This window comes from Gopherus flavomarginatus, chromosome 3 (assembly GCF_025201925.1).
Source record: "Gopherus flavomarginatus isolate rGopFla2 chromosome 3, rGopFla2.mat.asm, whole genome shotgun sequence".
Taxonomy (NCBI): Eukaryota; Metazoa; Chordata; order Testudines; family Testudinidae; genus Gopherus; species Gopherus flavomarginatus.
In genome coordinates, this window is record NC_066619.1 from 148,360,085 (window position 1) to 148,378,816 (window position 18,732).

Genomic DNA, 18,732 nt, shown 5'->3' on the forward strand with positions numbered 1-18,732 from the left:
GTTGCTGAGTTCAGCTTTGAATAGCCTCGTCTGATCTTGTTCTGCCACATAATATGGAGCACCTGACAAAGCCAATGAGAATCAAAAATATCAATCTACCACTCTCCAGCCTTCCTTAGTCCCCACATTTCACTGCTGTGAAGTAGAGTTGGTATAACCATGGTTCTAGAGATCTGCAGTTTAGTAGCAAATTTGATGTAACAAAGTCACCACCATCACCCCTGAGGCTGGTGAAATGCAGCAGAGAACATTTTAGTGTTACATTTTCCTCTTTGAGCTTTACATACAAGTTTCTTCGTAAAACTTGAAAGATGAGAAATGAGAACAGAAATTACATTTTTGAATGTGGACTGAATTTAAGCTGATATTTTTTATAACCTCCTTTAACCAGCAAATGGAAAACATATTCTGCTCCAAAAATCTCTAAGGGAATGCATGGGCAATGCAATTAATCTAACTAATCACTGGACTGGAGGAGATGGAATTTTGTAAAGTAATTTCTTTCTTTTGAGTCTCACTGGGATCTGAGCTTAAATGGTCTAAAACTGATCAGACAAAGGGTAGTGGTGGCTAAGAATCAGCTACTCTAACAGTTAGAGTGAAAAAGCATTATTATAAATGGGCAGTAATATGAAATACTGACCATTGTATTGTGAGATGATGGTAGTCGGCTGCTTGTATCCAAATAGTCCCAGCTCTGTGCAGATTTGTGGTCCGTACAAGTTTCTAATTCACTAGACATGGTGTAAAGTATGTCACACCTAAGAGTAGGTAATGGTGAACTGCAGTGTATTTGCTGAGGAGGCTTTCTAGGAGATATTTTGACCATGTTGTATTTTATTCACAGCCTGGAGGAAAGTGAAGCTTTGGGTAAAGCACGGCTATAGTTTTCACTGAATAGTTCAGGGGTGAGGTTCTGTAATGCACCTCTAAGGGTATGTCTGCACTACAGGATTATTCTGATTTTACATAAACCGGTTTTGTAAAACAGATTGGATAAAGTCGAGTGCATGCAGCCACACTAAGGACATTAATTCGGTGGTGTGCGTCCAGGTACCGAGGCTAGTGTCGATTTCTGGAGCGTTGCACTGGGGGTAGCTATCCCATAGTTCCAGCAGCCTCCCCCGCCCATTGGAATTCTGAGTTGAGATCCCAATGCATGATGGTGCAAAAACAGTATCGCGGGTGATTCGGGGTAAATGTCGTCAGTCAATCCTTCCTCCATGAAAGCAACGGCAGACAGACAATCATTTCACCCCCTTTTTCCCTGGATTGCCCTGGCAGATGCCATAGCATGGCAACCATGGAGCCTGTTTTGACTTTTGTCACTGTCACCGTATGTGTACTGGATGCTGCTGACAGAGGCAGTACTGCAGTGCTACACAGCAGCATTCATTTGCCTTTGCAAGGTAGCAGAGATGGTTACCATCCCTATTGCACCATCCGCCATTGTAAATTGGCAATGAGATGATGGTTATCAATCATTTTGTACTGTTTGCAATTGGAAATTGGCGATGAAGGTTATCAATCATTTTGTACCATCTGCTGCTGTCATGGGTGCTCCTGGCTGCCCTCGCTGAGGTTGGCTAGCGGCGCATGGACAAAAACAGGAATGACTCCCCGGGTCATTCCCTTCTTTATGTTTTGTCTAAAAATAGAGTCAGTCCTGCCTAGAATATGGGGCAAGTCTACTAGAGAGCCAGAGAACACATCCACTTGGGTCAGAGCCCCACAGATCCCACAGAAATGATGAGCTGCATGCCACTCCAAAGGGTGCCCCTGCAACAACCCCACTCATTGCTTCCCTCATCCCCCAACCCTCCTGGGCTACCGTTGCACTGTCCCCCCATTTGTGTGATGAAGTAATAAAGAATGCAGGAATAAGAAACATTGACTTTTAGTGAGATAAAATGAGGGGAAGACAGCCTCCAGCTGCTATGATAGTTCAGGCAGGACATTAAAGGGGGGTGGTGGTGGAGCACAGCCTCTCGCTGCTATGATAGTCCAGTGAGTACAGAATCTTTTCTTTAGACATGAAAGGAGGGCGGGGGGCTGATAGAGCTCAGGCTCCAGCTGCTATGATGAGGATGGTTACCAAGCATTTTGTACAGTCTGCCAGGAGTGACAAGGAGTCATTCCCATTTTAACCCAGGCGGCCCCCGACCAACCTCACTGAGGCCAGCCAGGAGCACTCATGGGATGATGACGGTTTTCCACCATTTTGTACCATCTGCCATCAGGAGAGGAAGGGGAGGGGATGATGCTGTTCAGCACCGCAGCACCACGTTTACCAGCAGCATGCAGTAGACATACGGTGACATTGAAAAATGGCAAGAAACGATTTTTTTCCCTTTTCTTTCATGGGGAGGGCGGGGAGGTAAATTGACGAGATATACCGTGAACCACCCCGGACAATGTTTTTGACCCTACAGGCATTGGGAGCTCAGCCAAGAATGCAAATGCTTTTCAGAGACTGTGGGGACTGTGGGATAGCTGGAGTACTAAGGCCCCCCTCCCTCCCTCCATGAGCGTCCATTTGATTCTTTGGCTTTCCCTTACGCTTGTCACACAGCACTGTTCATCCACACTGAACTCTAGATCATATTCTCTGCCGTATTCATATCTAATCTCTACAAACTTAATCAGACATTCTTCTGAATCAACCAACAGCACTGTGTCATCTACATAGTGAATGCCATTCACCCATTTCACACTAATTTTAATACTTTCTTGTTTCTTTTATTAATTTCTTCAAACACTAACTATATATGTTGAATAAAGTAAGTGACTTTAGGTATCCTTGTCTCATTCCTCTCTTGATCTCTGTTAGGTTTACGTTTCATCTCCCATTATAATTACCTTCTGATTCCCATATAATTATTTTATTACTCAGAATTTATATTCATCAGTCCCTACAGATCTTAATATGTTGGGCAATTTCTAAAGGAAAATTCTATCAAATGTCTTTTCGAAGTCAGTAAAACAGAAGTATACTGTCCCCCACCCCCTCTCTCCAATTTCAACTGAATATGAGCTTCAAGTTTACTTATGGAAAACAGACCTTGTCAAACTAATTTGATATATAATTTTAAGATTATAAGTTTGGTTGAGAAAGGCAATAGTGCTGATGTAATATACATAGACTTCTGTAAGGCATTTGACTTGGTACCACAAGACATTTTGATTTTAAAAACTAGAAAGGTATAAAATTAACACGGCACCCGTTAAATGGATTAAAAGCTGGCTAACTGATAGGCCTCAATGTAACTGTAAATGAGGAAATCATCATTATCATCAAACAGGTGTGTTTCTAGAGGGATCCTGAAAGGATTGGTTCTTGCCCCGACACTATTTAACTATTATTATTGACCAGGCATAAAACATAAAATCATCCCTGATAAAGTTTGCAGATGACCCCAAAATTGGGGCAACGGTAAATAATGAAGAATAAAGTTACCGATGTCCACTTTTGAAGCTGTATTGTTGTTCACTTAGTTGTTCAAGATCAAATAAAAGGAAGACTTTGCAAACTCATCTTAGAGGCATGCGATATTAGTCTGAATGTTCTGTAGGCTTTACAACAAATAGTTTATTTTGAGGGGATTTGGATACACAGTGAGGTTGTAAAGTCTTCTGGTAATTCTCCTGTCTCAGACATATTCTTTATTACCTCTGACAGGGCTTTCAGTCTTCATCCCTCATGCTTTTTAACAATTCAGCCAGTATTCCATCACAACCTAACTGACCATATGATCACATGCATGCCTATTTACACTCACATGATGCTTGCCTAAGTTAGGCATGTATTAAAAATGTGCGTCGTCATCGTTGCCTATCTTTGAAAATATGGCCCTCTACATTTATAGCTATATTTTAAAAAGTGCTCAGCACCTGCAGTTCAAGCCAAACTTTCAAAAGAGCTCAGCCGCTATTTAGGTACCTGCATTTTTGTTCTCAGTGGTAGCTGCTGGGCACTGAACACTTTTGCATATCTGTCCCCAGTGGTGGGCAGTGAGAATCAGTCCATCAAAATAAATTGGTATCATTAATACTGCGCCATATGGGCCTGATCCTGCAGGCCAGGTACACCCAAAATCTAGGCTTGGACTAGATCCTCAGCTGGTGTAAACTGGCATAGCTCATTAACTTGAATAGAAATTTAGAGTGTAGAAGTAAAACCAGTCCAACATCTGAAGCGAGCATTAATATCTTTATGTACCTCTGCAAAAATTTTAGGTTTCCATTGTAAGCATCTAAAAGTGGTTTAAATTCGTTGCAAAATTGCATTCTTTTGTATATATTTTAAAAAATCTAGTTATGTTTATGTAAGTGTTGTATTGTGTCCCAATTTCTGACCACGTGTGTTATTTAACAGCCGACAATTCACTGAATGATATTGGAGATTCACATTTTAATATATCCCAAATAATATAAACCAGTTTTTAACCTGAAGGATTTTATTTACTAACCAAGTTTTGTACATGAACCCATTTCTCCCCTCCATTTATAAGGAAACAATAATAAAGCCCTTCCTAGAAAAAATTAATAGTGGCAATATAACAGAGAAAATAAATCCACAATCTGAAGTTATGACTACAAGCAGAAAGGGGAAATAATATTTTCCAAGGTTGTTACCAAAGTTGGTGGAGTGCTAATGAATATTAATTTGTCACAGATAAACTACTACTGTCTGTGGTTTTGCTGACATGGCATGCAATCAGTAACTAAATATCTAATATTTCATTTTCATTTGCCGCAATTAATATTTCACAGCATGGATGTGTACTAATAATTTAAAAAATTAATTACAAGTTGTCATAGTTTGGGGTTTTTTTGTGATAGACTAAATGACAAACAGAGCCATAAAACCATGTGGTACCAGCAATGAGAGTGTAGATATAAATATGTGGAGTGGGTTTTAATAACACGGAGTTATTCCTTTGTGATCTCTACACTTTTTGAATGAAAACATGACTTTAAATGAAAATACTTGTTATACAAATTAGATTGATAGTACTAAGCACATTAATCATTTTTCCCTCCAAATGTTCACTTTACATATGTAATTATATTTAATCATACGAGTTCATTAAATTAGAGATTCAGTCGCCTTTTTGTGCTCAGATGCATGGCCTTTGTATTTAAAAGCACATTACTTTTTATAGATTATTTCCTGTCATTTTACTTCAGAGGCAACTAATAAAATTTAATAAACGTGATTAATTAGAGCAAAAAGTTGCTGTGGCATTTTTAATCTTTTCATAATAATCAAATGGCTGGCTCCTCTGACTCACGTTTTGCAGTTTTACAGGGTGTGTGTGTGTGTGCAATGCAACTTTAATGTGTCTTAAATATCTTTGACTGTTGGGTCAATTTCTCCACAGTGCAGAAGGCCTATGCACAATTTAAATCCTACTTATTTTGAAGGCTTATGTGGGACTTGCGTAGTATGTAGAGTTTGTGCTGTCCTTTCTGCATTATCAGCTACCATCTGGCAAAATTCCTTTGTCGGTGTCAAGGTTCCTTCCCCACTCTGAACTTTAGGGTACAGATGTGGGGGACCTGCATGAGAAGCTCTGAGCTTAACTACCAGCTTAGATTTGGTTTTGCTGCCACCATCCAGTTTTTTCAGTGTCTGGAACACCTTCTTTCCCCCCAAAACCTTCCCCCCCCGGGTGGCCTTGAGAGACTTACTCAACAAGTCCCTGGTGAACACCGATCCAACCCCTTGGATCTTAACACAAGGAGAATTTAACAATCCCCCTTCCTTTCTCCCATCAATTCCTGGTAAGTCCAGATCCAATCCCCTTGGATCTAAAAACAAGGAAAAAATCAATCAGGTATTAAGAAAAAGGCTTTTAATTAAAGAAAAGAAAGGTAAAAGAAAACCCTCTGAGAGAGATTAGCATACCAGCTACTCTCACAGACAACAGATTCAAAATACAGAGGATGTTCCCCTGGGCAAAAATCTTAATACACACAAGAATACCCAAATTTGATTATTCCCTTAATGGTACCAAGACAAGTTACAAAGAAAATAAACAAAAACCTATTTATCCCTTTCTAAAACTTACTACTCTGATAAGAGGCTAGTTCCTTGATCTTTTCGGCTGAAACTGAAACTGACTCTAAACAAAGGAAACTTCCCTCCTTCCTTTTGAAACATCTTGTTCCCCCATTGGTTCCTCTGGTCAGGTGTCAACTAGGCTAGGTGAACTTCTTAACCCTTTACTGGTAAAAGAGGCATTAAGAAAGATGTGGAGAAACTGGAGAGGGTCCAGAGAAGAGCAACAAGAATGATTAAAGGTCTTGAGAACATGACCCATGAAGGAAGGCTGAAGGAATTGGGTTTGTTTAGTTTGGAAAAGAGAAGACTGAGAGGGGACATGATAGCAGTTTTCAGGTATCTAAAAGGGTGTCATCAGGAGGAGGGAGAAAACTTGTTCACCTTAGCCTCCAATGATAGAACAAGAAGCAGTGGGCTTAAACTGCAGCAAGGGAGATTTAGGTTGGACATTAGGAAAAAGTTCCTAACTGTCAGGGTAGTTAAACACTGGAATAGATTGCCTAGGGAAGTTGTGGAATCTCCATCTCTGGAGATATTTAAGAGTAGGTTAGATAAATGTCTATTAGGGATGGTCTAGACAGTATTTGGCCCTGCCATGAGGGCAGGGGACTGGACTCGATGACCTCTCAAGGTTCCTTCCAGCCCTAGAGTCTATGAGTCTATGAGTCTATAACCCTTAACTATCTTTTTATGACAGTCGGATTTTAACTCACTTTGCAGGGAACAATAAAACTCCGCATTGAAGATTATTGAGCCTCACAATCAGATTCAGTAGTTTCCAATACCATCCCTCAGTTAGTGTGGGAAATTAATATGTACTTTGAAATGCTAAGCAACTAATTCTGTAATTGAGAGAGATTTCATGTGCAGATTAGGCTACAACCATCTGCCACATTTCTTGTGCATTTCCTTGGTTTTTTTTTTTAACATAGTCACTGTTTTACCACAGACCAAGCATGTTCCTAAGAGAAATGAGCAGTGCTTTTGCTAAAAGGATGCTTCAGTTAATTATAAGTTTGGGTCCATATTCCTCATGGACTTCTACAACCATTTTGCAAATATGTTACACAATTTTACTTATAAAATGCTTTTTTAAAAGTTTAGGAGAATAACTAGCAGAAGTCAGAAAACCATCTGTCATTTAAAGGTCATCAGCACAGAATTTCCAGGAGTAACGTTATTTTATGGATATGTTGTGCATGTGGTATCAGATCTATGACTTCATTTAAGCAATTTATCCGGTGATATTATATTACATTGACTTGGTAAATAACTGCACTAAACAGGCTCAATCCTTCACCCCAGCCCCCCATGCAATTCTTATGATCTCCATCCATCTTTTTTGCTAAATTCAAAGTTCCCCCTGTCCATGACTTTAAAGTTGGATTTACCACCACCTCCGTGCTCCTCCCACATTTCCCAGGCAACAGATGTCACACAGCAAATGCCAATGACAGAGATTTATTGACATATTTTCACAGCATGGGATGTGCTGTAACTACATATGGTGTTAAAAGTCAGTATAGGCATTACAAGAGATGCTGGAAGAGAAGAAGTCTATTCAAAAATTGTTCCTTAAGAAAATATTGATCCTTCCATTGACTTTGAAGTTTAGCACAGTTTCTAGCTATTGTAAGCATCATTCTATTTTACAGGCTATTCTTAATCATTCAATAGCTTTGTAAATACATGTCATATATACATATAGAACTACTGTATTACAATAGGACAGTCTATGCCACTTGTTTCCCTTCCAATAAGGAATTAAGACACAACCACGGTCCAAATCAGAAACAATGTACTCTGCTCCCAAGTTAGAACCATCAGGATAAATATATTCATCTCAAGGCTTCTACGGTTTGATAGCGCTTCATCTGCTTGTTTCACACATATGCATCTTCCAGCTCAAGAAGAAAAGATATATCTATGGGTACACTAACATTTTTCTTAACACTGGCCAGCATTGACGATAGCAGGACAGCCGTTCGGTGGTACGGAAAACGGAAGGGCTGAATCTCTTGCACAGATCATTTTGTGGTGTTAATTATTACCGTGGAAAGTGGATGTCACAGTTTGGATCCAATAGCATTTTGGACCAACTTTGCTCAGATGTAGATGATCACACAAAGTGCAAGGGTGAAAGAATCAAGCTGTATAACTTTCCCAAATACTATACGACCACCAGGGCACACTGAAGAAAAAGCATCCATAAGGTTCCCAGGCATCTTCAACATTTAAAGGTGATGCTATAAATTTTTTTACAGGCAATTTAATCACCATACAAATAATATTAATAAAAAAGCTATATTTTGCTCTGCCCAATTCGCACTAAATGAGCTGAGAATCGTCTCCCCTCCCTTAAAATCCTTGACACATTACCTTTGCTTATAAAAAAAAACACTTCGTCAGTTCATTCATGAGTTTAACTATGTTGAAGACTATCGTATGGAGAGAAATTTTATTATCTTCATCTAAATGTTTCATTATCTGGTGCAAGAGGATATTAGACTTTGATTGCTGGTTCTCTTTGGAGATTACATCATTTAAGATAGCATTCCCATCTTCATTTTAAATTTTATTTTATTTATTTTCTGTAGCTGGTTACATTTACATTGCATTTATCTTGTCTTTCAAGAGTTCAGGGTAGAAAATTTAATGGAGAAATGAGATATTCTTATTAGATTTTCCTTAAATTGTATAAATTATTCTTGTGTTCATCCACCTATTTTATTACCTAACAACATGTCATTGAAATAATGGAACTCAAACCACTCCAATTGCAAGTTTCAGTATGTGCCAGTATTTCACACCTGAGAGAAAAATCCCTTTAAACAAACTACGTATGGTCCATATATGCATAGCATCATCACGACCATTTGGCCCTGACAATGTCACTCAGTTACAGTAAATAAGTTATTTAGGTGTTTTTATGGATGACAGTAAAATATCTGTCTGGAGTCCATTAAACTATCAAAGGGAAATATATTTGCCATAAATGATTCTTCAGTCTCCCTGAATCACCTTGTTCTTTATGCATGCTATAATATTGCCACTTTTATGACCAGACTTGATGTACCATGCAGTGAAGAAATGTATAAGTTAATTAAGTAAAGAACACAGCACTGTCTCTTCTGTTGCACATATCTTTTCATGACATGAGATTTCCTGTATTAGTATTTTCAGGATGACAGTTTTTACTATCAGGAAACGTAACTGTGTTCAAGAGAATAATAAAGGGAAGTGATAGCTTGCCACAAACATGCTAGATGTGTTCATTCTAATGCCTTGCTGGTAACATACGTTTAGGGCCAAGATCTTTAAGATTTTTTTATTACTAAGTGGGGTATTTTCATGCACAGAAGCAGGGCCCATGAGGTGTTCTGAATTGCTTTAAAAACACCAGTAGGACATTGCTTTGAAAAAAAATAGCAATTTCTCTGTGGTGAGACCATTGAAAGAGAGACGAGGGAACCACAATCATGCAAATATTCCCTGTGTTGATTTGGTATCCATGTTCAAAATGGACACTTACGATAAGCGCTAATCCTCTTGTGGCCACACTCATAGAACCTGACATCTGCTGTTCTGTCAGTCATACACCTACCATCCCTAGCTTCTCCCTCTTCCTTTTATGGTCATCATCAGTGCCTCTTGCTATGCTTATGGCATAGACACAGAAGTTAGATATGAACATAAATTCTCTTACTGGAAGTTTGTAACTTTATATCAGAATGCTGACACTCCAGGAACCAAGTGCAGAGAGAGACAAAGCAGGCTGCTCACTAAGGCAGCAAGCTACAACTCTCCCCACCTTGCTTTAAACTGGCTTTTTTCCAGACTGACACTGCTCCCTCACTCTGTTATGGCACTCACTATCCTATAAGCAGGGCCAGGAAACCCTGCTCTTAGTGATAGCTTGTAATTTCAACACAGTCTTCAATACACCACACCTCTCTATCACTTTTTCTTTTATCTAGGTGATTTTAGAAATAGAAGAGAGGTTTGTCTTTATAAAAACAAATTCCTCCCATACCCTTCAGCACATTTAAGATGAACTTGGCAATTAAAATATGGGAAGGATTCAATTTCCATCCCCACTCTTACGCTTGGGAGGAGTGTTATGGACAAATACACAAGGATGCTACACTATACTCCTTCCAATGTCCCCTTTAAACTCATGTATGCCATAAAGGCTACAAACTTTTGATAATGGTTAGGCACCTGATATGTTGTGCCCTGTGTTTATTATGCTAGTTATCTCCTGGTTACCTTGTCATATCCATCTGTTGTCTTTCATCATATACTCAGGTTGTAAGCGCTTTGGGGTAAGGGCTGTCTCTTTTTTTTTATTATGTGTGTACAGCACCTATCACAATGGTGTCTTGAACCCTGGGTGGGGCCTCTAAGCACTACTGCAATACACAGAATAAACAATAAGACAGGGCACGGATAATATGATGACAGAGTAGTATTGCCTAGTGTAGGGTTTCTCAAACAGGGGTCACTGCTTCTGTAAAGAAAGTCCCTGGCCGGCTCGGCTGGTGAGTTTACCTGCCTTGTCTGCAGGTCCCGCCAATCGCAGCTCCCACTGGCCGCAGATCACTGCTGTGGAGCAATGGGAGCTGCAGGAAGTGATGTCCAGTAAGTACCTTGACCCACATCGCTTCCAGCAGCTCCCATTGGTCTGGAGCAGCGATCCGCAGCCAGTGGGAGCTGCGACTGGCCGGACCTGCGGACGGGGCTGGTAAACACACCGGCCCAGCTTGCCAGGGACTTTCCCTACAGAAGCGGCAACCTCTGTTTGAGAACCCGTGATCTCATATTTAGAGAACTGGATGTGAATGTGGAAGACTTAAGTTCCATTCCTGGAGCTGCTACTGGCCCGCTGGGTGACCATGAACAAGTCACATCAGCTCCCTGTTCTGTGCCTCAGTTTCCAGATCTGTAAAATGGGTATAGTGAGTTTCATGTCCTTTGTGAAGTGACTTGGGGTTCAGTGACGGGGAGGAAAAATGGTTATTATTAACTAGTGCCTAGAACAAGGAGTACTTGTGGCACCTTGTGCTCAGAATGTCTCAGTTAAATACAGGGTGGAACCAAGAAGAAGTTAACACATCACAAGAGCCCATTCAAGGTGAAAGGGACAATTTGTAGGTCCTCAGTCTGAGGACAAAGGCGAGTCAGTGGGTTACAGATTGTTGTAATTCCAGGGCTGTCTGCAGGGATTTTGCCTCCCCAAGCAGCGAAAAAAAAAGGTGTGATCATGATCTGCAGCTCTACCACCACTGCTTCAGTCTTCAGCAGTAATTTGGTAGCTGGTCCTTTACTCTGAGAGGGACAAAGGGACCCGCCGCCAAATTGCTGCCGAAGAGCCATATGTGCCGCCCCTCACCGTTGGCCACCCCAAGCACCTGCTTGCTGGGCTGGTGCCTGGAGCCGGCCCTGGTAATTAAACACGTCACCTTGAAGAAGAGCTCTGTGAAGCTTGGAAGCTCCTCTCTTTCACCAACAGAAGTTGGTCAGTAACAGATTTAAAAGTTTATTCGAAAATGTTTAAAAATAAACGATATTACTTCCCCTACTTTGTCTCGTGGATCAGGGCAGTGATTTGAGGCTTCTGGCCACTAGTGTGAAATAGTTTAATAATAACAATATCAGTTAGTCTTAATGTTTAATAATGTCCTTGCAATCATAGTAATGATAGAATACTACTAATACCATTAATAACAGCATATTATTTATTAGGATCCCAATGAAAGTCTAACCCTTTTGATTTTTGTATTAACTAAATGTAATCATTTGCAGCCCTGGATTACGTGGAATGGGTTTGCTTTGTGTTTTTCTGGGGTAAACCAGGAATGAGTGTTTGAGCAGATTACTAGCATGAATATTTGATTGTTCTTTTCTTCTTCGATGGCTTATAATTGGGGCCAGATTTTCAAAACAGTCCAGATCCCATTTATACACCTCAGTGAACCAACATTCCCAGTGGGAATCGTTTGAAAATCTTGCCCTGGGTGCATTATTGGAGACTTAGTTTGAACCACTCCTTGCACAGTTTTGCTTTTCAAAAGCCGAAACAATTTTAAAAGCAAAACAATTTTAAACTCCAGCTTGTAGCGCACTAATAAGAATACTGCTGCCTAGCTCTTCTATAGCACCTTTCAGCTGTAGCGCCCCCAGAGCTTTACAAAGGAAGACTGTAGCATCAGGAGCGGTGTCTCACATTTCTCTTCATCATGAGCTGCCAGAATCAGCCGCGCTGTGATTTCTGTGTACAGCGCTCCTTGTTTACGGTGCTTTTTGCCTCTTCTGTAAGCAAGACTCAAATCCATTTCCAGATGATATTTGCAGAATTGATCCTCTGAGCCCAAATCAATATCAAAACAGATGTGCGAGAACACAAATATTGAATTTGGTCTGAGGGCCTGATCCTTGCAGGGATCAAGGCTGCTTAGCATTTTCAGGTAGGTGTGGGTGCTCAACGCCGTTCAGGCTGGCGTCTTAAAGCAGCAAGGTCACTGGCCTGTTAGCAGAGAGGAATAGCTCTTTAGCTACAAGAATAAACTTTTGTTTCCATCATTTAGTTCAATGAAATGTTGATTTCCTTGAAGCAGCTTACAAAAGGGTGTTGCACACTGAGGTAGCTGGAGTCAGAGGTTTGAAGGAACAGAAATACAGAGCCTTCAGTGTTTTGACAGATGGATTAATTGGGTGGTGGTTGGCGGGAGGATTTCTCTGCCTCTGGTGAAAGTGTTCTCTTCTCTGGAATCTGATAAACAATTCTTTCAGAGGCAGTGTGGTCTGATGGATTGGGAAACGGAGCTGCAAAGAGAGCTACCTGATTTCTGTTGCGGGCTCTGCCACTGAATTGCTGTGTGACCTTGAGCAAGTCACTTCACTTCACTATGATGCTGTTTCCCCTTTGTCTCTCTAGAGTGTAAGCACTTTGGGATAGTGACACTCTGCTAAGTTGTATGTACAGGGTCATAGATGACTTTTTTTTTATGGGAGCATGCCTACCCCATGCAAGACCGGGCTAGGTAAAAAGGGGCAGTTAACTGTGTGACAGACTGCACTGAGAGGACAGTCAGGGCTGATGAGCACTAACTGATGAGCTGGTATAAAACCAGGAAGTAGCAAGCAAGAGGGGCTGCAGGAAGGAACTCTGCAGTCACTTGCTGGAGAGGAGGGGAGTTGGCAAAAGACAAGGAAGAGTCCTTGGGGGAGTAAATCCTGGGATCCTGCTTTGAAATATTGGCTCTGGCAAGACCCTAAGGGTCTGTCTACACTGCAATATAAACCCAGGATTAGTGGGACTCGAGTCAGCTGACTCGTGTTAAGGAACCCTGGGTGTGAATGTCTACACTGCTATTTAACTCTGCAGTCAGACTTTTTTTACCCACAGTGTAGCACTCAGACCCAAGTCAAATCAACCCTATCCAAGAGTCACTAGTGACTGCCCGAAATGTGGCCACTCTAGCTCTAAGACTGTGATGCACTGAGGGAAAACTTTCCTGCCCACTCTGCCCCTTACAGGAAGTTTGACCAGCCTGTCAACACAACCTGCGGAGCACTCATTTTGGTCTGTGCGCTCCCAGCTACCGGAGCCAGCAACATGGAGGAAGGGCCTTTGAAGAGCTTCTCTGCTTGTGCTTTCACTCCTGTGTCAGGAAACTGGCACAGCATCCGCAACGTGCACGGGGACATTTCGCCAGTGTTTTTGGTCCCACCAAAGGTACCTGTCAGAACCTATGATGGAGCAGGAGGAGCAGGCCAAGGAGAAGGAGGTGTACCCTGCCATGGCAGACCCACACTGGCTGATGCAGCTCAGTATGCTCAGTACAGACTCTGAGGCCCTCTCCATAGACTGGTGCAGGAACACAAGCACAGATTGGTGGTTCTCACCATCATGCAGACCTGGGATGACCAGCAGTGGATCTAGAGCTTTCAGATGAAGAAAGCTACATTTCTGGAGTTTTGTGAGGCGCTTTCCCCAACCATCCAGCACAGAGACACATGCATGAGGTCACCCTTGCCTGTCCAGAAGTGGGTTGCTATAGCTGTCTGGAATCTGGCTAACCCAGACTGTTACTGGTCCATTGCCAGCAGGTTGACTGTGGGTGAGGTGGTGGTGGAAGTTTCAGAGGCAATCAGACGTCTGGTTTGCCCCAAGGTGGTGGGCATTAAATTGTTACTACAGAGAATTCTTTCCTGGGTGCTGGCTGGTGAGTCTTGCCCACATGCTCAGGGTTTAGCTGATCGCCATATTTGGGGTCGGGAAGGAATTTTCCTCCAGGGCAGATTGGCAGAGGTCCTGGAGGTTTTTTGCCTTTCTCTGCAGCATGGAGCACGGGGTCACTTGCTGGAAGATTCTCTGCCAAATATTTCAACTTTTCAACTTTGCCTGCCAATTCGGGACGGAAACAAATTTTGAAATGTCAGCATTTCCCACAGGATGGAAATCCCATTTTTCCACCAGCTGTACCATAAAGCGAGGAAAGGCTAAACAGCAGGTGTTTCCCCAAGTAGAACTATGTCGACAGTCACTTTTTCAAGTCCTGGTCACCACAAGGCCATCAACTTCCCTGTTTATTTCCCCATACAGGAAAGTAAATCACAGTTATGGCCCCAAAATGTATGAGTTTATCAAAAGGAGCGATTTATCCAGCAATTATTCTACTCTATCATTAAATGTGCTGGATTATGTGGCTGTTGTTGTCTTTTAGATTTCTGATAAATATGTTGTTGACAGCCAGCTGTTCTTTTCAATGGACCACAACCAAGCCTCCTAGAGACTCACATTAGTGTGCACGCATCCATCCACTTTATTTGTGGCAGTCAGTGCAATTAGAATAGACATCTGCAACTGCAGCCACTCCGTTTTTTTAAGAAATGAGATGCACCACTAACAGGAGGGTGAAGGAGGCTGTTGTTTCAGGTACATTAACTCCTTCATGACATTAGTATGTTTAGTATCATGGCTAACTGGCTTTTTGGTCTTGTGGGTGACTTCATATTGTTTCTGTGCTGATGTCATACCGTCAGGTATCATTTCAAAGCAATGCTGGCTGCTAATAGTGAACTGTGCTCTGAGCAAGGGGCAGAGTATAAACTGCACCCCTGAGGAGCAACTCTGGGAGCTGGTGGGTCTCAGCCACCACCTGAAACTGGCTTCCTCCCCTGCTTGCTGTGTGCTCCCAGGACGTAGTAATTTGCTACTTGTATCTACCCCAGAGCAAACTACGATCCCATCTGCACTAGTTCAGTTATTTTGGCCAATGAGTAGAGTGATGGAGTCAAGGCATCACCATTTCTTACCATTCCTCACCCATCCTGCTCCAGGGATGGAGTAAGCTGACTAATAGCCCTGTTTATGTCTGCATGGCCAGACCCAGTAGCTGAGTAGCCCATACAGAGGACAGACGTTTAGTCTTTTAGTCACGCTGCTCCAGGTCAATTCTAACATTCCATGACTTCTCACCATATTTGTTTTAACAAAAAGCCCCTAGAGAGAGCTTATTGTTCTGAAGAGCTTTCCCTGTTGTTTTGCTTTCTCCTGAACCCTGTGGAACCCTCCTGTTGTTCTCCGCTGTCCTCGCATTCTAGTCTACTGTGATTAACCTCCAGCATCAAGCTCAATCTAAATGCTGACTAGAAAGCCATCCATGTCACAATCCCACCCTTTGTGGGACTGCCCTGGGATTTCCGCTTCGGTGGACTGACTGGGCCTCTTCTAGCTTGAAACAGTGGTGGGTGTAGTGGCATGCTAATCTGTACTATACTGTTCAGCCTCCAAGTGTGTGTGTAACATACCTTATTTAAAGCTAGCCTTAGCCGTACCTGGCAGAGCATTATAGGATCTTATGATAAACTCAGCTGGTTTGTAAAAACAATTTCTGCAACAACGTCTGATGCAGAAGTACATGACAGGTGAGGTTCTCAAAACCACTGAGCATCAGCCTAGCTGTGCTGCTGCCAAGGGGAATGCTATCAGCTGCTGCAGAATTTACAGTAAATAACAATGAGCTAAGACTGGCTTTATGTGGGAGGGATGTAGCTACAGGTCTATCATGAGTGATGTAAGTTGCATTTGGAGAATGGGAAATATGCAGAAGCCAATTATGACCCACCTGGAGATCTCTGCAAAACAACAGGATGCTTCATTGTTGCAGTGTAGTAGCATCGAGAGTGCCCACCTGGGATTAAGCGTACGTCTACAAGGCAAGCAGGAGGTGTGATCACAGCACGTGTGGACATACCTGAGCTAGCTTTAACCTAGAGAGAGCAGGTATTAATAGTGGTGAAGCTGCAGCAGCATGTGGCTTGAGTAGACGCCTAGCGTCTCAGGTGTGCTTGTACGTCCCGGCTGCTTTGGCTTCGATGTTATGGGTACTCATGCTAGCTAGATCAAAGTTAGTTCAGGTCTATCTCTACACGTTGCAATCACACCACCTGACTGCAGTACATACATAGCCTGAGACTCTATTATTCTAGGTCCTGTACAAACACACGGTAAGACAGCTCTGGCCTCAATGAGCTTGCGATCTAAAGAGACAACACTGGCAAAGGGGAAATGGATAAGAACCAGACAGCTCATGGAGAAGAACCCAAGTCTCCTGAGACACAGCTCTAGCCACTGGCCCACACAACTGCTCTCATACCACCAACATATTTCATTAGCTTTGAGGGAATTACAGGATGAGGGGGAAGGACCACATCTCACATTTTCTTGAGCTCCCCACGGCAGACATGATGTGAACTCAAAGTAGCTGAGGGGTGAGCTGGCCTGGAACAGTCACTCCGTTATCAAAAAGAAACACTTATTTCCACTTGCATATGTAATTTATTGTGAACGTCACAATATTTCCCTCAGTTATGCTGCAGAGAAGAGCTTTTTCAGTGATGTGGGAAAGGTAAGGGAGCTGACAAAATTAGCCAGATTAATTATTAAATAAAACAAGCCAATTAATGCTCAAAGAGCAGACGGCATTGTCAGCTTGAGGTTGTTTGAGATTTTGATGCAAAATCCCCTCTGGGTATGAAGGAAACAGAAATGAATCCTAAAAAGTTCTAGTGAAATTATCGCAGAGGGGTATAGACTGTCAGAAATATCAGAGCGCAGTCCTTGGTACTACTAGTGTTGCATGGTTATGTCTAACCTTTCCATCGCATGAAATGCAGGCTTGTATTCAAAGAAATGGTGATACACTGAGAGGTGAAGTACTCTGAGGGCTAATAATGGGAGATGAAATGGATGCAGCCAAATAAAGGCCAATATACATTGCAAAAGCTAATGAGGTGAAAGAATGGTAAATGGATGGCAGGTGCGAGTGGCAGAAAAGGGAATTGAATGGCTCACGTGTACACACCACCACAGTCAACGATCTTTTAATGTTTACCAACCATGCTGATCTGGAGCCTGCGGTGTAACTCTCCTCCCGCCAGTTGGTTCACTTTCTTCCTTGAATGTTTCCCCTGGCGGTGACACATCTAGTCTTTGTAAGCTTCTAACTTCCTTCTGCTTCCTCTGCTACCTTCCCGCAGTGTAGAGTCCCCTGACCCATGTGGGAAAGGAGTGTGGGCCGCTGCCTTCAAGGGAGGCTGCTACTCCCCCAGTCCTCTGTGCCCTGTGGAGCAGAGGGGATGAGTGCGGCAGTGGCAGACAGGCTTGGGTGGGAGGCAGGAGCAGGCCAGGTCTTAGGGCTAGATGGGACACCCGTGTCTGTAATTTTAGGCCAAGCCCCAACTTCCCCAAAACAAATTGCTGGGGCAACTTCCACCAAGTGTTGGCCATAGGAGGATGGTTTCAGTGGAGCCTTGCTACCAAAACACGGAGGAGGTGGGTCCAGTGGGTGACAGGAGAGCAGGAAACTCACAGGGCCTCTGCATCGATGTCCAACCCCTTCTGAAGAGCTTTGGGGCACATCCACATTTGGTGGGATGGTCCTGAGGCAAACCTCACCAACCTAACACATGGCTAATCTTAAAGATTTCACTTCATCCCATGGCTAGTCAAACGTGCCCTGTCTCTGGTCGCCCCCCCACCTTTATACCTTGCAGACTTGTGAGTAAGGGCACTGTCCCACAGTGTTCTCCAAGAGTGCTCTGTCAGTGTAGATGGGTGCATATGTAGATAGTTCATTATCATGAAAAGCACCCCCTACTGGCAATTGAGAAGAGTTGGATCGCACACTGCAAAGGAGTTGGCAGATGTGATTGCAGAGAAATTGGCTATTATCTTTGAAAACTTATGGCAATTCGGGAAGGGCCCAGATGACTGGAAAAAGGCTAATATAGTCCCCATCTTTAAAAAAGGGAAGGAGGAGGATCTGGGGAACTACAGGCCAGTCAGCCTCACCTCAGTCCCTGGAAAAATCATGGAGCAGGTCCTCAAGGAATCAATTCTGAAGCACTTAGAGGGGAGGCAAGTGATCAGGAACAGTCAGCATGGATTCACCAAGGGCAAGTCATGTCTGACTAACCTAATTGCCTTCTATGAGGATATAACTGGCTCTGTGGATGAGGGGAAAGCAGTGGACGTGTTATTCCTCGACTTTAGCAAAGCTTTTGACAAGATCTCCCACAGTATTCTTGTCGTCAAATTAAAGAAGTATGGGTTGGATGATTGGACTATAAGGTGGATAGAAAGCTGGCTAGATCGT